This window comes from Ursus americanus, chromosome 7 (genome assembly GCF_024610735.1).
Source record: "Ursus americanus isolate L20-20 chromosome 7, mUrsAme1.1.p, whole genome shotgun sequence".
Taxonomy (NCBI): Eukaryota; Metazoa; Chordata; class Mammalia; order Carnivora; family Ursidae; genus Ursus; species Ursus americanus.
Window position 1 is genome coordinate 80,929,858 of NC_142133.1, and position 7,417 is coordinate 80,937,274.

The window sequence follows — 7,417 nt, forward strand, 5'->3', positions numbered from 1 at the left end:
AGGTGCGCAGTGGAGTCAATACTATAAAAGATTCTGGACTGCAAGTTGAGTAGGAGGAAAGTGGGAATAGGAAGATACTTACATTCCCACCCACAGTGTATGATAATGTTGATTCTTCATATATCCATGAGATAGTACCAGTCATTTTAAAAGCATGTGTCAATCTGAGGGGCAAACAATGGCTCTGAATCTATCATTTACCCTGCATCTCCCTGGCTCCTAGTCGAAGTCGAGCCACCTTGAACTACTTACTGACCTGGCTTAATTTTCTTATCAAACAGCTTTCACATCTCCCCAACATTTTTCCAATTATACTTTGTCTTTTATTTTTATTTTATTTTTTTATACTTTGTCTTGTGAAATTAATTTTGAGAATTTATGTATATTAGGGGTACGGATTCTTTGTCACCTATGTTATAAATATTATCTCTGTAGATTATTCTTTGACTAAGTTTTTGTTATGTTTTGCTTTAAGAAGTTTTAAATGTTAAAATATTAAATTGGTCATTATTTGTTCAATAGCTTTTGGTTTTCCCATTTGTGTTTAGGAAAGCTTCCCTCACGAATGCTTTAAAATAATCTCATATATTAATTTTAATACTTGTCTTCTTTAAATATTTTAATTTTTGGAATTTATTTCTGTATGGTATAAAATAGGGATAAAACTTATTTTTTCCCCAAACGTGTAGCCTATTTTCTCAACATCATTTATAGAAAAACTTCATTTTTTTTCTCATCTTTTTGCAATACCAAATGTGCTATAGATTAAATTCCATGCGTTCTTGGATATCTTTATCAGTCCTCTGTTCTGTTCTTCTGGGATTGCCATATTTTGTTACAATTTAGCTTCTTAGAATATTTTAATATCTGATAGGACAAATCCACCTCATTTATGCATATATTTCACATTGTTCTTGGCAATCTTCACACATTTATTCTTCCATATAAATTTCATATTCAATTTGTCCAGTTCCCAAATATACCTCTGTTAAGATTATGACTAAAATTTCATTAGATTGAATTATTTGTTTTGGAGAATTGGCATTTTAATTAGGAAGAAAGCCTGTCATTCTGAAGTCTTCTTTATATCTTTCAGTAAAATTTAGTTATTTCATATAAGACTTACATCTTTATTGTTGCATTTAATATCATATTTGTTTATTTTTCCATTTAATTTCTAACTGGTTATTTTAAAAAAATCCTACTCTGTATGTTCTATGTGCTGCTGCTTAGGGCAATATATTATCAGTTACCGTTATTTTAAGTGAATCTCTTTGATTTTCTAAACATATAACAATATCTGTGAGTAAGGAAAATTTGTCTCCATTTCTGGTATTTTTATCACCAATTTCATTTTTTAAATTTCTTCACTTATCCCCTCTAACACAATTTTGAATAACAGGTATTCTCAGATTTCATTTGATTTTAGTGACACTTCTCGTAGCAATTCTCCATTTAATATCACATTTGCTGTTGGTTTCTGATAAATACTCTTGCCATGGGCAAATGCTTTCCTCTTTTTAAATTAGACTTTTCATTAAAAAAACAAAGAAACACCAGAGTCTGCTTTCACCTTTATTGCCTTGACTTTTTGGTTTGCTTTGCTTTCTAGCTGAATAATCTGTTTTCATTTTTATTAATTCTTATGCACTTTCCTTAGGTATATTTTCCTCTTCTTGAACCTCCTGGGTGACAAGGGCTTCATTTGCACCTCCTTTAATGTAGGTGCTTCGTGGGGGGTGGGGGTGGGGGGGTCCTGACAGCTGCTCCTTGAAAAGGCCTGGCCCTGCCTGCAAACCCTCGTTTCTCTCCACAGACCTGAGGAAATCTTCCATCAAGCAAGACTCTATGTCAGAATCTTTCATTTTTCACGAAAAGAATGAATTGTTTTCTCTCAGCTTCGTAGAGCATATTGATCTTCTTTCAGTCAATAACACAAAATGCCTGCCCTTCTGGTCCTCCCTAATGACAGCCATTTGGGTAGTCTGGCATGCTGTTCTTGTCACAAGCCCATCTGAGACAACTGGTATCTGAAAGGAATAATCTGAGAATTATGTTGCCTACTCACTTTTCAAGATTCTCCAGGCTTTACTCATAACTCAGATTAGAAAAACAACTACAGGCGCAGAGCAAACACTTTTTGCTGGATCAGCACACACTACCAGGAGCCCCAGCACCAGAACATTCTTTACAGGATTATCGTGAGTTTATCATGCCACTGGCTTGTATTGGAGGCCAGAAACAGACCCATGGAGTTTCTCTGTGTTCTTAAAGGATGATTAGTGATGACTTGTTCTATCATATTTTAAATCTCATAAAGATTTTACATGACATATTTTTCTCAGGCCTTTGGGAGTGGAAATTATTTCTCCCATAAAATGGGATACATTTTTTAACTAAATAATGGATGTTATATAATTCCTGAGATTGGACTATTTGCCATGGATGATAGGAATCTCTGTTTCTTTCTCCACCTATTTGTTGTTCTCACTGTCTCTCCTTCTTTCATTTAGTATGTCTCCTTGAAGAGTTTTAATCTTTACCTCTTCTTTTATTGTAAGCTGCCTTTGTGAAAATATATCAGGTATAATCAAGTCAGGTCATGTATAAGTAAAGAATAAAAGTAAGTAAAAGCAATTTCAAGCTTTATAAAGCAAAGAAAGGAAACTGGTCCATTGGTTGTTTGTTATCTATAGTAATTGTGTGGGGTTCCAATGCTTGGCATGCGTCTGAAAAACAGTTACAAGGACTTCCTGTAAAAATTCATTTTTTGAACCTCCACACCATCTCTGTCTGTGTATGGGAAGCTCAGGGATTGATATAACTCCTGAATCCAAGAATGATACACCAGAAAGAAGACTAGAAGGGCTTTTTGTTCACCTGTTTTGATATTATGATGTGGAGAGATTCAAGACCAATCTGGAGATCTCGTCTAAAATGTTGATGAGCAGAGCTGAAGCCATGCTTAACTCAGGAAAGATAGAAGAAGGAAGTAGCCTGTGTGATGTCAGAGCCATACCACAGTGTCACCATATTTTGGCCATCCCCTGGGCTCCCTCATTCTGGGCCCAGAGGCAGGTCACATGTTGAACCACCATGGCTGGGCTCAGGTGGAGCTCCAGATTGGCTAAACGGTCTCTCATGGGCTATGCAACTCTCTACCTCTCCCTTAGGGAGGCCCAGGCACTGGGGAAAGATACCTTACCTTGGGCTCATCCCTTTGAAAAGAGAGTGCTCAATTCAAACAAATAACCCCCAAGAATGACTTATCTCATACATGTCCCTAACTGCTCTGAGTTTGGCAGCCTTTCCAGAGTTAGGGTTTCCAGGGCAATCCTGTAGCCATTTGCCTGTTCAAAATCAGAACAAGATAAGTAATGGGATAATATTTTTGAACTCTTTTCTGAGGTATTTTTTATTGATACAAGTCTTTCCTGTCCTGAAATTCACAACTCATGGAATGAATGGCGCTCACTAACTTAGAAAAAGGGAGGAAACAGCCTAGAACAAAGGATTCATTGGAGGATAGTCTTTGTTTTCAAAAAGGGGGGAGGGGAGTTGTTCTAAATTGCAAAAACTTTTCTTAACACACCAAAGACAGAGCTAGTAATTATGACCAAAGAAAAGCTTTGCCATCAAAGGGGGAAAGTTAAAAGAATATGCTCTAGGTAAGGATGATAAGATGTGCAATAGGTATAAAGGAAGGGGGGTAATCAGAAGGGGGAATGAAGCATGAGAGACTATGGACTCTGAGAAACAAACTGAGGGCCTCAGAGGAGAGGGGGTGGGGGAATGGGATAGACTGGTGATGGGTGGTGGGGAGGGCACGTATTGCATGGTGCACTGGGTGTTAAACGCAACTAATGAATCATCGAACTTTGCATCAGAAACCAGGGATGTACTGTATGGTGACTAACATAATATAATAAAAAAAATTAAAATAAAATAAAAAGGAAAAGATGTGCCATAGGTAACACTCCATAAGAATGGGAGGATCCCCCAGCCAAACGAAGAAGGTTTGTGAGACCACGATGTATTTGTTCCATGGCTGGAATGTAAAGAACACTAGAAACAATCTCATTTTGTGGGGGAAGGAGACCTGGGTCACCCACACAAAAATGGAAGAAGAATGAGTGGGAACATACCGAAGAAAGGTATGGTCTATTTCTCTTCTGCATTTCTTTAAAACGATTGGCAGCCATTTTGCTTTTGAGCCCTCCACCCTCCTACCTTGCCCTGAAGCTGGAGAAAGGGAGCTGGCTTGAAGCTCTGCAGTTCTTATGTTGTCTACACAACTCCCTGAAATGTGAAAAGCCCTCACATGCCCACAGGTTTTCATTCTCTTTTCCCTTACCGGGTGAGACATGACCAGAATATGTTTGTGGGACACCTCCGCGATCCTGTTTTACCACGACTTTTTTTGGTCTTGCTCTGTTCATTTGTTTTGATTTTGTAATTAAGCTACAGAGTCAAAAATAATCCAAAACAGTGAAAAACTTTTAAGAGTTGTATTAGTTTCCTAAGGCTGCTGTAACGAAACACAGAAACTGGGTGTCCTAAACAACAGAAATCTATTGTCTCACAGCTGTGGAGGCCAGGGGTCTGAACAGGGCTGCTTTCTTCCCAGTCTGTGAAGGAGAGTCTGCTCCTCACCTCTCCCTCCCCTGGAGGTGCTAATGATCTTTGGTGTTCCTTGGTTTATAGAAGCATTACCCCAATCTCGCCTAATGTTCACATGGCGGGTTTTTTTGTTTGGTTTTGGTTTTGGTTTTTTCTGTGTGTATAACTATCTTGAAAAATCTCTTCTTTTTCTAAGGATACCAGTCATGTGGGATTAGAGATCCAGCATGACCTCATCTTAACTAATCATCTGCAAAAATCCTACTTCCTAATAAGGTCACAACCAGAAGTCATGGGGATTGAGACTTCATGAATTTGGAGAGGGGGACACAATTCAACTCATATCAGTTCTTTTGGCTTATTTTAAACTTTAATATAGAAGATTACAAGAAAATACAAGAAAAGCCGTTTTTTGGTCCTCATCTTGAAGAAACAATGGGAAGTCTGTGCAATTTGGGGGGGGGAGTTTTGGGGGGTAGTTTTTGGGTCTTTTGGCGGGGGGCTTGTTGTCTGTAAGGAAGATACATTCACTCGTGCCCTGACTTTGCGTGGCTCACTAAAATCAGGCTTGCTTAGGGCCCACATCAGCAGAACCCCACTCAGCCTTGAGGACACACTTACCCTAAATGAGTTCCAGTGAAAGATCTCTGTCTTTCATATTTTATAAACCTTTTTTTTCTTGCTTGTATTCCTGGAGTTCCATTTTTCACATGCAAATATGAGAACACATGAAAGAACAGGTATTTTCTCCTCTCTGTAGCAGAAGTTTCAAAAAGAAGATTTATTTTGCATCTTTGACAGACATATCCATCGAAATATATCTTTCAAAAAAAGGATTTTTTTTTTTCCTGCACTGGAGGCCAATAAAGGAAGCAGGAACCCTAATTTACATGAAAAAAAAATTAGAAACTTGATTAGAGACACAGAGAGTCTTACTGCCTTTCTTAACAGGTCGCAAAAGTCAGAGTAGAAGCAGCCAGCGCCATGGGGTGCCTGGGTGGCACAGCGGTTAAGCGTCTGCCTTCGGGTTCAGGGCGTGATCCCGGCGTTATGGGATCGAGACCCACATCAGGCTCTTCCGCTATGAGCCTGCTTCTTCCTCTCCCACTCCCCCTGCTTGTGTTCCCTCTCTCGCTGGCTGTCTCTATCTCTGTGGAATAAATAAATAAAATCTTTAAAAAAAAAAAAAAAAGAAGCAGCCAGCGCCAAAATTTCAAGAGTGCTTTCAATTCATAAACTATCATGGCCATCGAAGGCTTCCAGGGAAAGCATTCAAAGTCTGGTCACTTCTGTAGCAGCTATACTCTCAAATATGTTTTAAAAATAAATCATGTTTTAAAAATAAATCTCGGGGGGGGCAAGTCTCTTTTTATCATCAAAGCATTTCTTATGTCCCCATCTGAGGAGATGCAAATAATATTTATTGCATGCTCCTCTGCAGATGGTTAAATTCCATACAAAATAGAGAAATATCCCCTGTCCCGTAGGAGTGTACATTTCCTCTGTGTTCAAACTTCAACAGGTAATGCCCAAGGTAGGGCTTAACTACCTAAACGGGCTTGATGAAACCAAGCGGTCACTCTGTGAGCACTGTCATACTCCAAGGATTCCCTTGATCGTACTTAAAAAGTAAAACAACAAAAAAACGCTCAAGCAGTTTTTAGGTCTCAAGTCCGCAGAGGAAAGGGACCTGGGGGGAGGACAGAAGTCGTTGATCCTCGTTCTGCAGCTTCTAGCTGCGAGCACTTGATCCTCTCACTTCTTTCTCTTCTCTGAGCCACTTCTCCAAAAGGGAAACAGACACAGTCGATCATGTTTAAGGCCAGGCCAGGTTTAACTTAGTTGCCTAGTGAGGCTGGCTCTAATTTCTTACCTCGTGTTCAGGTTTCTTCTTTAACAACACTCTGTTTTCTTATACTTGTCATATATTAAACCAAAATGTTAAGAATTAGATTCAACAGTGTTCAGTTTAGCTTGCTGATTCATTTCAAGGGAAACAGACCAAGGGTGATTCTTACACTTAAGATATTAAAGCTTATGAGGAAATATATTTTCAAAGTGACCTTTCAGTTTTATTTTTCTCCTAAATATGTGAATGGCAGTTCTAGATCGTTAATGAACACCATGCCCAGTCAGGTTTGTCTAGGGGTGAAATCCCTTAAGGTGCCTCATCCTGTAAACATCTCAGAAAGCAAATCTCATCACAAGTCAAAAGTAATGTGTCCGAAGGGAGCTGTGATTTCCTTAAATTCTCGGTCAGCACTGTTCTCCTCTCTGACTCCTTCCCTCCGGTCATCTGGAATTAGACTCCACGGGAAGGAGGCTGGCAGTTCTCCTCTCTGTCAGTATTACCAAATAGGTAGCTTTGGAAACAGTTCCCTCACTGGCATATCACAAAAACCTCCCAAACTGATAAATCTTCCAAGTTCATCTCGGAACAGATAGCCCGATGCTTGCATCAGCACTTTGCTTGGCATTTGAACTCCTCGTTACTGACTTAAAAATAGGAGCATCAGGGAAAAGGGAAACAGATTCAAAAGTGCAAAACCTGATAAAACAGCACGGGGCGGGGTGTGGATTAAAGCAGGAAGGGAGAGAACAGTGGCCACTGTGCCCTGCATCACCTCGTCATAACCTCTTCGGGAAGCCATCCCCTGGGGCCATCCCCCGGACACAGCTGGGGGATCCCCAAGGGAAAGTAAGTCCAATCAGCGTCCCCGCCCCATTTCCATGTTCCGCCTGATGGTAACAGCCTTCATTTTACTACTCTTCGTAGGTTCTAAATAAGTGTTGGATG